This window comes from Atractosteus spatula, chromosome 6, assembly GCF_055471065.1.
Source record: "Atractosteus spatula isolate fAtrSpa1 chromosome 6, fAtrSpa1.hap1, whole genome shotgun sequence".
In the NCBI taxonomy this organism is placed as follows: domain Eukaryota; kingdom Metazoa; phylum Chordata; class Actinopteri; order Semionotiformes; family Lepisosteidae; genus Atractosteus; species Atractosteus spatula.
In genome coordinates, this window is record NC_142711.1 from 943,298 (window position 1) to 958,008 (window position 14,711).

Consider the following 14,711-nt stretch of genomic DNA (forward strand, 5'->3'; position numbering starts at 1 on the left):
AGTGCCATTCTGTACATAAATCTCTCCTCCCCCAAACATAACCTCGTCTGTCTGTATATTAACCCTTTGAAACTCTAACATATTACCTTTAGTGTCTCTATATTAATCATTCCCAGCTCTTTTACACTTGCCTCCCCAGTGGAACCCAGAGGGCACTGCAAGCCCATTTGCTGTTGCATCACAAGTGGTCTTGTAATCCATCACTTTTACTAAACAGAGAGAAGGAGTAATCACAGGCTCTGCTGCTGTGATTTCCAAGAAACTACTTTACGATGCACACTGTCTCCCTGATCTACAGGGGTGGCCCAACCCTGGTGCGGTGAAACCGCAATCCAGTCGATATTACGGTCACCCTTAAATCACTAGTTCCTTAGCACTGTTAACGGCTGTTCAGTTAGGTAGTTTTGGGATCATCTGAAATAAGAGCATCACCCCGTATCTCACAAGGGTCCACAGCAGGACATTCCTGTCTGAACTGAACGAGGTCACTTCTTGAACTCACATGTGTCCCCGGTTATAAACCTCTGACCCAGAGCAGGAGCTGCCAGGCTCAGCCCTGCAGGCTCGTTACAGCTGACCACTTTTGCTTAGTTGAACCCTTAATTCAGTTAATTGAAATCTGGAAATTTGGAAGTTATCCATGAAACCCATGCAGCTTCAGAAGGGCTGAAGACAACTCATGAATTCAAATGAATCCCACTATTAGGCTAATTAAGGGCTTGACTGTGTAACAACAGCTGTGTGGGCCTGCAGAGCTGGGATTGGGAGCAACTTTTCTAGAAGACCTGCAGAACAGTGTCTGTCCAGGACCAGAGTTGACCCTCCCGTTTGAGAGCATTGGAAAGAGCAGGAGGCATGGTGGAGCCCCTTCCAGTGTGTATGGATGGGTGGAACTACCATCACCATCACACCTCCCTTTATTTCAGTTTCTTTCAGCTTCTTTCACGCAGACATCAGACTATTCTCCCCTTACCTCTTTTAACGTGTGTTCCTTTCATGAAAAAAAAACATGTGAATTGTTACCCACATTTTGAGTAACGAATAACGAAAGCCAACTTCTAAACTACGAAGAAGCGATATTCTTTGGAGCATTATAATAATATTTCGGAAGAATTTGGAATTATTCAGAAAATTTCGAAACCCCCAGCCAAAATGTAGAGGGTGAAGAGGAAGGCATCATACGACTCGTTTCATAGTGAGTGTTCGCATCACATTGCACTGAGTAGTATGGGTGAGAGCTAACACAGCTGCTGGAGTCACGTGAAAGACATGCGTGATACAGTTCATTGCGTCTTGATTCGTGCGCTGTTTGCTGTTGTGTGCACTCTTACTTTTCATCAGAATATTTGATTTCATCAAGGACCCTAAAGGTGTTAAGTATGAATGTTAGCTACTATTTTTTATTTTGTCATTTTCTGGTGAAAAAAGTAAAAATAGAGGTCGGGAACGGATCGTAATTTTTCGGCTTGAGAAATTTTACAGATTATTGGCTGTATGAAAGAGTTTCTGAAAACAAACATCAATGTGTGAACAAACATTTCTGGAAACGAACAATGAAGTAATGAAGTATTCTCTATTCTCATTAAATTGACTCACACATTAGTCAATAAAAACTGCTTGGTTTTAAATGATGAAAATATATAAAAGCAGGTATACTTGAATGTATTAGTTCCAAAGTTAAAATATCTGAAATGAAAGGAGACAGGTATACAGTACACTTCTTTCGATACCATTATCAATCAAGTATCAAGTGAGACAGAAGTAGGCAAATATTTCAATTTAATGTAACAGGTGTTCCAAATTCAAAATTCTGATTAATAATTTATTCCAAATTCTCTTTGTTAAAATGTTAAAATCACACAGACACAGCTCAGTTTAGACATCTGCATCTTTAATAGTACTTGTTGTATCAATGTTTCTTCTTTAAAAAGTGGAAGAAGTATTATTTTCTAAAACAGATCTTAAAATAAATTAGTTTCATTTTATTTGTAACGGAATGAATATCTGTGAGCATTGTTTGTAAAAAAAAATAGAAAAGAAAAAATTATAAAACACACCAAGAATGTCATTGTATTTATGTTGATTCCAAATGCGGTACATGAAAAGATGAACACGATATACAAATGCATCAGTCCATCTGTTTTCTAACCATTTTATCCAACTCAGGGTCCAGGGGAGCCAGCGCCTATCCCAGCAAACCTGGGGTACAGGGTGGGAGGTACCTGGCCCACCTTGGTGCAGGGCACACAGACTGTAGAAAAGCATCGCTATTGTAGTCCCGACATTCTGCGGAACACTCATCATGGCTTCCTCTGTGCTCCCAGCCCTGGTCCTGGAGGCTCACACAGCCCAGCTCTCAGGTGAGCATCTGGACTCTTAACGGGCTTGATGATGGGGTTAATCTGAGCTGCTCAATCCTTTTCAGCTTTTAAATGTGTTGGAGTTGGCCTTTTACGGTGCCTGTCGTGTGTTTTTCAAGTAAAATAAAATCCCAAATTTCTGTGCTTAAAAAAATGCAACTCTTCCAATCAAGCAACTTGTTAGTTCGATTAAGGCTTCAGTTAAGTAATTAAGCTCAGTTACTAGAATGAAAACCAGCAGGTTTGCAAATCTGCTGGACCAGGAGTGGGAATCTCTATTATTATTTTGTTACTGAGAACATGACTTTTGTATCATAGTCCTTAATTCGACCCCTTAACCTTTTAACTATTTTAGTGGGATAGATTACTGAATGCAGACCATTCCAGAAAATTTAAATCCGCAAAGCTCCCCCTCAGGCATCCTCTCTGTGTATTTAGGTGAATGCAAATAATTATTGTACAATTAATGTCTTACCTTTAATTGCAATTGAAACCAAATTAGACTCTTCTATGAAATCTGTTTATTGTAATAAAAAAAATCAAATTTAGGAATGTGCTTTCTAGGGTGCAAATTTATTAACCCTTGTCCATCCAGGTTGGTTTTGTATAGCAACATATAATAATAATAATAAAAATAATAATAATAACAACAATAATAATAATAATAGGTTAGAACAGTAGTGCAATTGGTACAAATATAATTATTTAGAAATCAATCAATCCATTTAGTAGAAGAAAAGAATATGCATACCCTCAGTAATTTCTAAAGAATATAATGCATTAATTACATAAATTGAACCCGCAGTTTAACAGCCTTAGTTTCAGGCAGGTCACTTCATTATGATGGGTGTAGCTTGTGTTTTGTATGCTTCAGTGAATTTTATACAGTATATTTACGACATGGGATAAAGGGCTTGAGTTTTTGTGACAAAGTGCATAGGAACAATTTTCATTAACTGTGTCGATTGACTTTGTTAGAAAGAAGTCAAATGATCAGCAAGCATAATGAAGGTGTGTATATTTTTCTCATATAATGGTGAGTTTTTGGCCCAACAAACACGTCATTCGTGATTCAACGGACATTGGCAATATTGGAGAGGCTTTCCCTTCTATTAGTGCACTGAACTGAGGGCGTACTACAATATTTAGATGCAGAACACAGTGTATGTCATTTCCTTGCAGCCAGTAAGGTTGTGTAACTGTCAAGCATTAATCTCCATGTCCAGATTTCTTTACATTCAGCACGTCACATACTCCACAAAATAAAAACACTATTAGGTGCCTTTCAGCAGTATTCACCATGACTTAATGCAAATTACAATGTATGTCATCAGTGGATTTCTTACACAAGAGAGTTGAACCAGGGGTACAAATTAGATCTTGTCTAAGACAACGCAAAAAGCAAATTGATGGGACTCCTGGATACACTTTGTATCAGTGTTCAAGGCTGTTGACACAGAAATGCTAGCACGTGCGCTTAAGATTAAGTGAGTGGCAGTGACTGTAACTTCTGTTGTGTAAATAATAGTATGATAGTATGATAATTTATTCATTCATGATCATGTGCATTTGTAGGAAAAATAACATGATCATGTTAGTGAGCACAAAATTTAATACATGCTCATGGACAAGGTAACTTGCAGTTATTTACATAGAAACAAGGTATTTAACAAACTTGAAAACGCATTCTCTGGCTTTGGCCCAACAGTATTTGCATGCCAACAAGGAAGAGAAGCCTTTTCTAGAATAAAGTCGGACAGCTCTGCAAGCTAATTAAAAAGATCAGTCTTGAAACAGGCTTGCCCAAAAGCAGGCTTACCAAAATTTCTAAGTGAGCAATTTACTGAATTACTACAGGAAAAGAATATAAGGTTTTGGGACTAATCCAGGAGAGCCTGTGAGGCAAGCATTGAACAGTCTATCCAAATATTGCTTGATCTTTCTTTCTGAGCAAATGTAACTTTCCTGCTGTGCTCTGGGAAGAAATAGACAACAAAACCTTTGTTTCAAAGTCAATTCCCAGAGCCAAGTCACCTTTATGATCACAGAAATATTTCACATACTGCACAAAAATAACATTTCCACTTCTTTTTAAAAACATGCTCATTACAGCACGAGTTTAAGAAGCATGTTATTATTTTCAGGTGTTAAGCTCTTTTTTCGTCCAGAATGACACTCTTTTTTTGTCACTAAGGATATGTTTCTCATAAGAGCGGCAGCTGCTTCTCATTAATGAACTTATCAGTGAGTTTTATAAATAGAATTTTTAAATTTTAACAACCCCCTCCACTTTTGCATGACTGTCGCTAAAGTGAGAACGAGAGACTGCCTGTTTGTCGATCCTCATCTTTTTCATGGTATATTTAATCCAAATATCTTCTGTGACATTATTTGATACATGGATATTTGTTTGCCACTGCTTTAATTGTTTAAATTCAATCACAAAGTTTTATGTAGTCTAGGAAAGGTAGAATCTTGAGTTTACTAGAATAATTCTACTTTGATTCTTGTGGGCACAACATTTTCTATTTGTTTTTAACAAGCAATATAAGCTAAATCTAGCAGCGTTCTCTAGAGCATTAAAAATCATGCACAATGTCATTTTATATTTTGCTCTCACGTCACTGTAATGACACTATGTCCTGTTTCTATAAGCAATTAAGTGTTTTAAACCCCTCCAATGGCTCTCAGCTTTTATTTCTGGGTTTGTTTTGAAAAGATTTAATAAAACCCATAAATCTTTGGGTTATGATGTGGGGGGTACACTATTGTACCCTTGTGTTTCAATTTAATGGCAAATGTCTGCGTTGAAAATTTCCCTCTTCTACGCATAGGGTGTTATTTTGCTTGTTGCCAGTCACTTCAATAACCCCTGGCACAGGCATTTACCACAGAGGGATGAGTTACTGGAATCGGATTTTTCACATGACTTCAAGAAATTCAGCAACGAGAGAACTGAGGACCTCCAGGTTAACACTGTGCATTTCCTTTCAAGATTGGGAGGTGAAACTTGAAATTCGACATCCTCTGTCGCGAGTTTAAATCACCGCATTGTAAGAGTGTACAACAAAGGCCAGTTCTATCATCACACTGTTCTTGTGTACAGCTGCTGCGTGCTGTTATTCAGCATGGAAAAACGTGAGCTTACACTCCACTATTTTAGATAGTATACTTAATACAAGTGAGCATAAATATGGTGATTTTAATTATTCGCAAACTTTATTTTGTTACCCATTTTTAAAAAATATTTGGACACATACAAAAGTAGACAAAATAGAATAAGAATGGCTGGAAACAAGAGTCCGTTTGGCCCATTTGGGTTTTAGTAGCTAATTGAAATAAAAATTTCAAGCTACCCACACTTCATTTTTAAGTAACAAAGTTAAATTGCAATTAAACTCCTACTAAAAATACTGTGAAGATCACAGCATGTTGATGTTAAATTATCACACTTGGTATCTGTGAATTGTTAAATTATCACTTGAATAACTTTGCAAGAAGTATTTTAATTCTAACTCTTAATAATACATCCCAACAAGTATTGAAATCTTTCCATATTAAAAAAGCAGAAAAATTGAAACAGAAATGTAATGAATATTGAAAACCTGTTAAATGAATATTAGCTACATTTTTATCATTTTTAAATCTTAAAAACTTTTTAAATGGATTTAAATCCATCCCTATTCATAATAAATATAACAAAATTTAAGGACTATATTTGTATATGCTGTATGGGCCTTTATGTTTATACAGCTGATTTTAGATGTTAGCATTTTAGCAACGGCTTTCATTTCACAATAGTAGTTTATATTTCATGGTCATTGTGACTCAGTTTTAAAGAAAAATACATATTTTCCAAACATTCAGGAATGTAGTTTACAATTTCTGTAAACACATTCCTTTAAAATTTGTGTTTGTTGGAGAAATAAATACTCTGTGTCGTATTGAAAGTTGGAGCTCCATCTGGTGGATTTGCTACCATAAAAAAGGATCACATGGGAAAGCAGACCTCTACTCTTAGATGCTGCATATATGTTGTCAAAAGCACTAGATGTTTTGGTGTCAAAAGGAGAACACAATCTTTAAGGCAAATTTTATTACTGTTGTCAATGCATTTGTAAGATGTTTTCTATCTAAAGCAAAACACACATTTCCATTTCTACATTACGGCACTATGCTGGAGTAATCTGAGTGAAGTACTTGGCTGAAGGACACCCTTCCCCACCCTGGATCTGCTCCAAGCCCTTCCAGTTATGAGTTCACGACCAGCCCCTATTCCTCCCTGCTATGTTTAAAAAAAACACCATTCCACTACTTCACTTATCAACCAGGCTAGATGGGAAAACAGAGCTGCCCAGCTTTAGTCAGCAGCCTCTGCAACAGTGGGAATGGGAAAGGAAAAACAGTGCTCACACAGAGCAGGAGAGACTGCTCACTTGACCCGTACACACCTGTCACATCTCAGTGACTGTGAATGCTAAAAACAACAGCTACAAAACATCAGATTTTGGCGCCAAGATCCAAAAGCATTTCCAGTCAGAAATCAAGGCCTAGACTTGCACAAATTTATACCAGGTGCCTTGTGGTGGTTAGAAATTATATAAGTATTCTTTCTTTCCCTTCCTTAAGCCTGTTTTTTTTAAATAGGTGAAAACAATAATGAGGACCAAACCAGCACCTGTCCCCTACCTCCCATTTAAAGAGAGTTTTTAGTTTGAGTGTTGAAAGTTGTGTAATGCTCAGCTTTTCATTTTAATGTTTTTAAAAATTGTGCCTCATAAAATAGCAATTTTTTTATAAGATATATTGCACTATTAGACTAGTTTATTGTCAATGCTTTTATCTACACCTTTAACTTTCTTAATTATTATGTTACTGCTGCATTATTTACAGTTTTCAAAAATGGTTTGCTTTAAGTAATTATATGTGTAACTTGTGTACATGAACCTGCTGCTGTAGTTAAAGAAAGGAAATGGGTTAAATACATTATATCAGCTGACATTATTAGGTTTGAGTTGCCAATTGCTAATCCATATCTTCACTCTGGTACTGAACAGGGAGTAGTGGAGATTTGGTCTTTAACAGTGACATGAGGTTATTCTTGTGGTCTCAACCAGAATACAAACAGGCTTGTTCAGGAAGGGCTCTGCTTCAAGCTTGAAGTTGTCTGACCAGCCACAGGACAGAGGCCCCACAGAACGTAGTTAGGCGTAGTCCTGGTGAGCATCTCAACCAGCTGTCCACAATCGTGGGATGAGTGGCCTGGTTCGGCTTCCTTCTTGCTTCTCTTGCAATGTAGCATAAGAGCCACGGAGACACTCTCATAATTTAGTGCTCTGACAGCAGTGATACTACTGTACCTTTTAGCCTGATCTTCATGCAAGAGCTCAAGCAGGATGCTCCTTTAAATAGAGTTACTGGACCAGTATGTAGCACGATTCTCCTAATTGGTCCAGAATTTCCAAACCACTGCAACAGTATGCAGGTAGGGGACACTGTGCACTGTGCTGTAGGTTGGGCCATTAGCCCAGTGTTTCCCGGTCCTGGTCCTGGCTGCCCACACGCCTGCTGGTTTGTGTTCCAGCCGAGCCCTCAGTTACACAATCAAACCCTTCATTGACTTAATAATAATTCAAAAAAATTTGGGCTGTTCCTTGCCAGCTCTTTAACATGTTGGAGCTTCAGCCCTTGTATTCTGTAAGTGAAATAAAATTCCAAACTTGTGACTACAAATTAAATGCAAACACAAAAATGGAAACGACTTCTTAGATCAAGTAAGGCTTCAATTACAGTATCTGACGAAGGCAGGTGTGTGCGGGTCACCGGGACCAAGACTGGGACCCTCTGTTTTAACATTTCATCTGTTATAAACCCACTCCTTGGCCAGTCATTACAAGTGCTGCTTGTAAGTGGAGGGGTGCTAGCTCCAGTGTCAGGGCTGAATTCCACCCTGGGTTTGCGCAATCTGGCATACTTTATGTCAGTCATTAATTTAATTGGTGAAGCACTTTCTCACTTCCGTACCTGATGTGCTGTGTAGGGGGACAGCTGGCACCTAATGGCTGCCATGCGTCACCCAAGTGGGCTCTGCACTTTAATGGAGGATGAAGAGGGTCCCCACCTTATGTAAAGTGCTCTGGGATCCATCTGGATGAAAAATGCCATATAAATGCAAAGGATTGTTATTATTCCGTAATTGTAGAGCGATGTTTTAATATTAAACTGACCTATAGCTAACACCTATTTTGGAGCATACTCCCTCCTTACCTACTTGCCCTTCAGTTTTATGTTGTTGTTTTTTTTTTAAGTGAAATTTCTTATCGTGATAAGAGCCAGAAATCCTTTTAATTAAAAAGGGAGTATTTTTTCTGCCTAACACCTTTCCAGTGATCAGTGTTTTCAGTGTCGGTTTCTCAAATACCACCTAGTTGCTGAAAGATAACATTTCACCCATTTATAGTTTAAAACGCCTTTAAAAAAAGTGTTTTCAAACATAATAGGAGAACAGACGCATGAAAGGAAATCAGACACTTAATTTACACTGTTTGATTCTGTATTAAAGGCATTTTTCAACTTTATTTTCAAGTGTAACAATCATATCATGCACAACTATTTAATTTCTGAATGACTAAGTTGTTAATATAACAGCTGGGATTCTTGAAATGTACGTGTACAGCTTGTATTATATTTATTTGTGTTTGTATTTGTGACTGAATAAAATGTTGGATATATATGGAATGCTTCCAGAACACCACATGCTAAATGCATTATGTATTTTAAATGTGCATATTCATATTATTATTTTAAAAAGGTATCAGTGGCTTTTTAGGACAGAGGTCAGTCTTGCTTATTTTAAGCAGGGAAAAAGATATTCATGCGGAGAATGAATGGCCTTCATACTTCCTTAAACTGGCCCAAATAATAGGAAAAGTTTTCTTTGGCTAAACAGGAAATCCTGTACCATGATTCTTCAGAGATCACTGAGGTCATTTTATCATGAAAGATTCCCTGTTACTGAGAACTCAAATATACAGTATATGGCTAATAATTCTTGTTTTTTCTGGTTCCGCCAACATATTCACTGAATCCCAGAGAATATTAACAATTCTGAGGAACATCAGGCACATGATGAACTTTGCACTACTGCTGTGGCTCTGAACAAAAGGGCTATCTACTGTAACAGGTAAGGGATTGTGGTTTTATAGAAAATGATCTAAGTTTTCAAAAGATCTAGAAATCTGGCATCATCTAGTTTTACATCATGCAGCTGCTTGGCAACCCCTCTTGCAGGGAGCAAACCAATCAAACAGGTACCCAGAGTAGGTTTCTTGCCGTTACATGTCTTTGATGTAACCATCTCAATGTACACTCTTCTAGTTGTCAAATGTTAGCCTGTAGTCTCAGCAAGACAATTTGCAAGATCTCTACTGGAGCTCCTAATGGTGAATAGCAATGAACAACCTTTCTTGACATCTTTTTTGTTTTTTTTTATTCTCACTCTTTGAAACCGCTTCATACTCTAGAACCATTTGTGTAAAAGATTTCAGATCTGATTATCTGTGGTCCAGCTCAGAATGCCAAGAGTTTGGAAGTTGGAATGTAATTACTTGACATTATTTCTATATGACATTAACATTTTCTGTAATGTCTGAATATCTGTTCTTGAAATAAGTCTCCTGGTCAAAATAAATGGGTAGATTTGGATTGAATGCAAAAGTAGTAAGATAATTTAGTTACCATGAGAGGTTAGTTACTATAGCTTATGACAGAACTATCCTTTCTATATGCATTGGCATTAGCTTAAAAGCCACAGGAATGTATTTTTAAAAACATACAAAAAGTCCAAGTAAAGACCCAGAATTCTCTGTTCCCAATCCACAGAGATTTTATATGGGAAAGGTATCTAGCACACATCCCTAAAATACTAAATCTCCATTGGCTTTCATAATATGTTACCTTCAGGCAGTGCACAATGAAAATAGTAACTTTGTACTGCAAGGACTGCCCTTATAAAACCACAGGAAATTTACCATTTTACTGTGGTCCTTCGATGGTGACTCTGAAATCACAAACGCAAAAAAATAAAACAAAACTCATAATTATAAGTAAAAAAAGCAAATGGAAAAAAGGATAACATAATAAAAATAGAAAACTAAGTAAAGCTAAAAAACAATTACTTCTGTGATAGGAATGTAACACTCACTAAAAAACAGTTGCTAAAAAACAGCCTTTTGCTTAAATTGCTTAAATTCCTTGAAAGACTCTGTAGTCTGTTATTATTATTGCATGTATTTTGATTAAGAACTCTAATAGACAGAAAACAGACAGCCCAGATAAGTGGGGAATTCTCCAGTTGGGATAATCTAATTATGGAAAATTACAAGCACCTTTATGGGGACCACTGGTCTTCCTAATATATGTCAATGATCTAATTTCTGGCATAGTACTGTAAGTAACCTACTCAAGCCTGTAGACTGAGCAAGAGGATTTACAAACACTGCAGAAGCAGCAAAGAAAATTCAAAAAGATTTATACAGAATTCAAGGCTAGGCAAACACATGCCAGATGACAATATGGACAAAGACAGAGTGTCACATGCAGCTAATAAAAATACATAGAATAAATACAAACTTGAAATACTGGTCTGGAAGAAGGCACCTATGGAAGATACCAGCCTGGGTACCTAGCAGGTTGTGTGAGCACACCTGTCCACAGCACCGGCACAGTTTTCCCCTACGGATGTGTGCCACGGTATGGCAGTATGGTTTGATGTTGTCCCAAACCAAGCTCGACACGGGAGTGTCCTTGACTCCACATGACTGGCCCCATGACCTCTGCACACTTCTGTAAAGTTTTCCCCCGAAGTCTGGAGCAAACACAGAGACTGGGTCTCCACCAGTCTCACCACAACTCCTGACTGTTATTTTGTGAGAAGACCTTTCAAACATTGTAATAGGGTTCCTGCAATTAATGCATGTTAGAACAGAAAAATAGGTTCAATAGAAGTGGGGAAATGTATATTGTTTTGTACAGATCAATGGAAAGCTATTTTTTTCAATTAATAACACTGTTGTGTGTTAATAATAGTTAAATGGCCCATTTATTTTAGTATAGCGATAAACTAGATAAAATGTGCAAAAACCATTGAACAACGGCACAGCGCAGCTGAGAATAAGGGAATGCAAAGCTCCAGTACCACTTAAACTGTGGTTTTAAAAGTAAAAATGCTTTAATCATGCTTTGGTCTCGTTCTAAAAAATAAAGAAATGCTAGAAATCAGTGAGTGAGTGAGATCACAAGAGAACAGCCTTGGATGCAGGGAAAATCTGGGTGAGTTAGGCGGGGGTTAGCTTCTTTCAACCTCTGCTGCTGGTAAATACCTGAGGACATTGGAAATAAGGGGTCAGGCTCCCACGGACCGTGTTCATCACTCATCAACAGCTGACGTAATTTGAAGATTCCCCCATAAAAAATACACACACAATAACCCACATTCTGCAAAGGAACAAGTAAAAGTTCATTCCATGCTGAAAAGAGAAGAAAAGAAACACAACGTTTCAGCTGTGGAGCCTTCATCAGGTGGGGAAGAAGAAGGCACCACAGCCGAAACGTTGTGTCTCTTTTCTTTTCAGAGTGGAATAAACCTTCACTTGTTCCATAATCCAAGTATGCAAGATCCTCAAACTCATAAAAAGTCAACAAGTTTTTGGAATCAACAGTCAAACAAGAGCCAGAGGGCTCAGGAGGAAACAAAGGGGAAGCACATTCAAATCGGAGAACATGAGGCTCTTTTTTTACACAAAGGGCTGTGGAGGTCTGGGACTAATTGTTCGGCCATATTGTCGGAGTTGACTCCCTGCCTCCTTACAAGCCAAACGAACTCGCTGAGCTGAGTGGCCTCCTCTTGTTTAGGTTCTTAGGTAGGGTAACTACTGTATGTGAGGGGTAAATAGTGCTCCAGGGGAAAGACCCCAATCCTGATGTTGTTGTTTTTTTTTGCTTTGTTTTCCATCATTGCCATTCTTACCAGATCCCATGTTAGGGAGCTCTCCCTTCACGGAGCTGTACTGTGCTTGACTCGGAGTGCAGTACACAGCAGTGAGAAGTTCCAAGACTGTGCTGGGAGCCCGGAGTGGGAGGTTGGTCCTGCCTCGGCAGCCTCCAGGGCCTGGAATCAAATCCCCCATGACCTGCTGGGAGCCGCTTGCAAGGCCCTGCCTCACGACGGGGAGCTGAGCCCTCAGGGGACTGAGAGAGGAGGAGAGCTGGTGAGTACAGTGGGTATAGCAGGGTCCAGCAGAGTCCAACAGAGTCCAGGAGCTGCAAAGCACTGTGGGGTCAGGGGTGTCCTCTGCCTCACACTGTGAGAACATCCCTGAGCTTCACTTACTCCCCAGAGGGAACCTGGCTGAATAGACAAGTTAAGAAGAGGAGGTGGAGGAGGGAACTCGAACTTTAGACACGAGCGTTTGAGTGGTTCAGGTTTAAAATGAGACAAGAGAATAACTGAAGAAGAGAAGGGGGTGCTTCTCCCCCTGAACCTTCACCTGGAAGTTATCAAATAAGTTCTTAAGGTTTCCCCCCTTCCACCACATGCAGGAGAGAGAGAGACCTTTAATACAAAATCATTTTTAGGCTTCTGCTTCGATATCCTGAGCTTTTTGCCTTGAAAATGGCTGCTGAATGTTTTCAAAACAACCTTGGAGAAGTCTCTTGTTTATAAAGTCTCCCTGAAAATCCCCAAAATATTTGGTTTCAGCTTTTGCCAGACTTAGTCAGCATGAAACCAGACCCCACATTTCCTACTTATCCACAAAAGAAAATTAATTCACGGTTTAAAAAAAAAATTGACTAAAATGGCAGTGTGTAATATCTTCACACAGACATGAATCACTGCCTCCTGTTAATTCATACATTTTGAATTAGAGAATATTTAAATGTATTACCTTCTTTACATTGATGTCACTCATATCATGAATTAAATACGTACAATTTAATTAAAAAAAACATACATGAAAACTGACTTGATTATGTAACTCTCTTCTTTTGTGTTGTATTTGTTTCTATAAAAACACTGTTCCATTGGTTTGCCAACTAGAAACTCAAGAATGTACTTTATAGAGTTACAACAAGTTTTTACTGACACAGTTTAAAGCACTAATTGTCACAGTGGTTATGAAAAGCTCTTGGATCAAAAAGAATTTGAGTTTTTACTCATGTGTACTTTGCATGTGTTTAAAATGGCTACAATTTTGTTTTTACCAGGCTTCATGATTTTTCTATTATTTATCAATACAAAGTATATGAATGAGAACATTTCAAAGAGTATCATCAAATGCTAATTAAATGATTTTACATTTCCAGATATACTGTATAACTTACATTCCTTTAATTTAGCGTAACTGCCGTAATTGGCATATTTTGGATTCCCTCATATACTGGAGTTTGCTGTTAAAGAAGAGAATAAAGCAATTAATATAATATAATAAACTAAGCAATTAATATGAGGAATCACTCATTGTATTATTCCTAAGAAGAAGTGACTGAAAAACACTGTGCCCCATTACAACTCTTATTTAAAGCTAACTTAATAGAACATTTTAAAAGCATCAAATTTAGTATATTGTAGTAGTTTTAAAAGTAATGTAAAAACATAGAAAACATGAACAGGGGTGCTTCTCTTCCACATGTTTCCTAGTTCAGGTATAGTAGCAAACATTTGGATACTGAACTCACCAATTCAGGAGTGTTTGTCTTGGTCTGCACTGTTTCGGCTGAGAGGTATTGGGAGGTCAGCAGGGGTGGGGCTGCAGCGGTCAGTACAGAGAGAGGCCGAGTCTGGAGACTGTTGTAGAGATGCCTTTGAGACAGGCTATTAGATGATTGTTAGGCAAATCATTTGACATCTCTTGAGTGGCCAACGGAATGTTGCCCAGACTGTTCCCAGCAAGGATAAGGAACAGTCCGAGAGCTCCTCAGCCTCCTGACCAGGAGCAGCGCCGGAATCCTCTAGTGGATCAGGCCACTCATTCTATCTGAGGTCACTGTGGGGGTTAGGTGTCTCATAGTGGCGAAGCAGCAGGCCTGGAGGAGACGTGGAAGCTCCCAGCACACAGTTCAGCCTCCCTGAGGACCATGCCAGAGCTCTGGAGAATCTGAGGTGAGCCTACCAGGGATCCATCTTGATTGCCGAGAAAAACGGATCGCTGATCTCTATCGGACATTTTGGGGGGTTGGAGGTGGAACCTTGCCGTTTACAGATGGGGGTGTCCGTTCTGCCTATCTGGCTGTGGGCCTCAGAGTGCCTGCTTCTTGTCCTAACCCAGAGGAACCAGCACAAGTGGCTCAAGC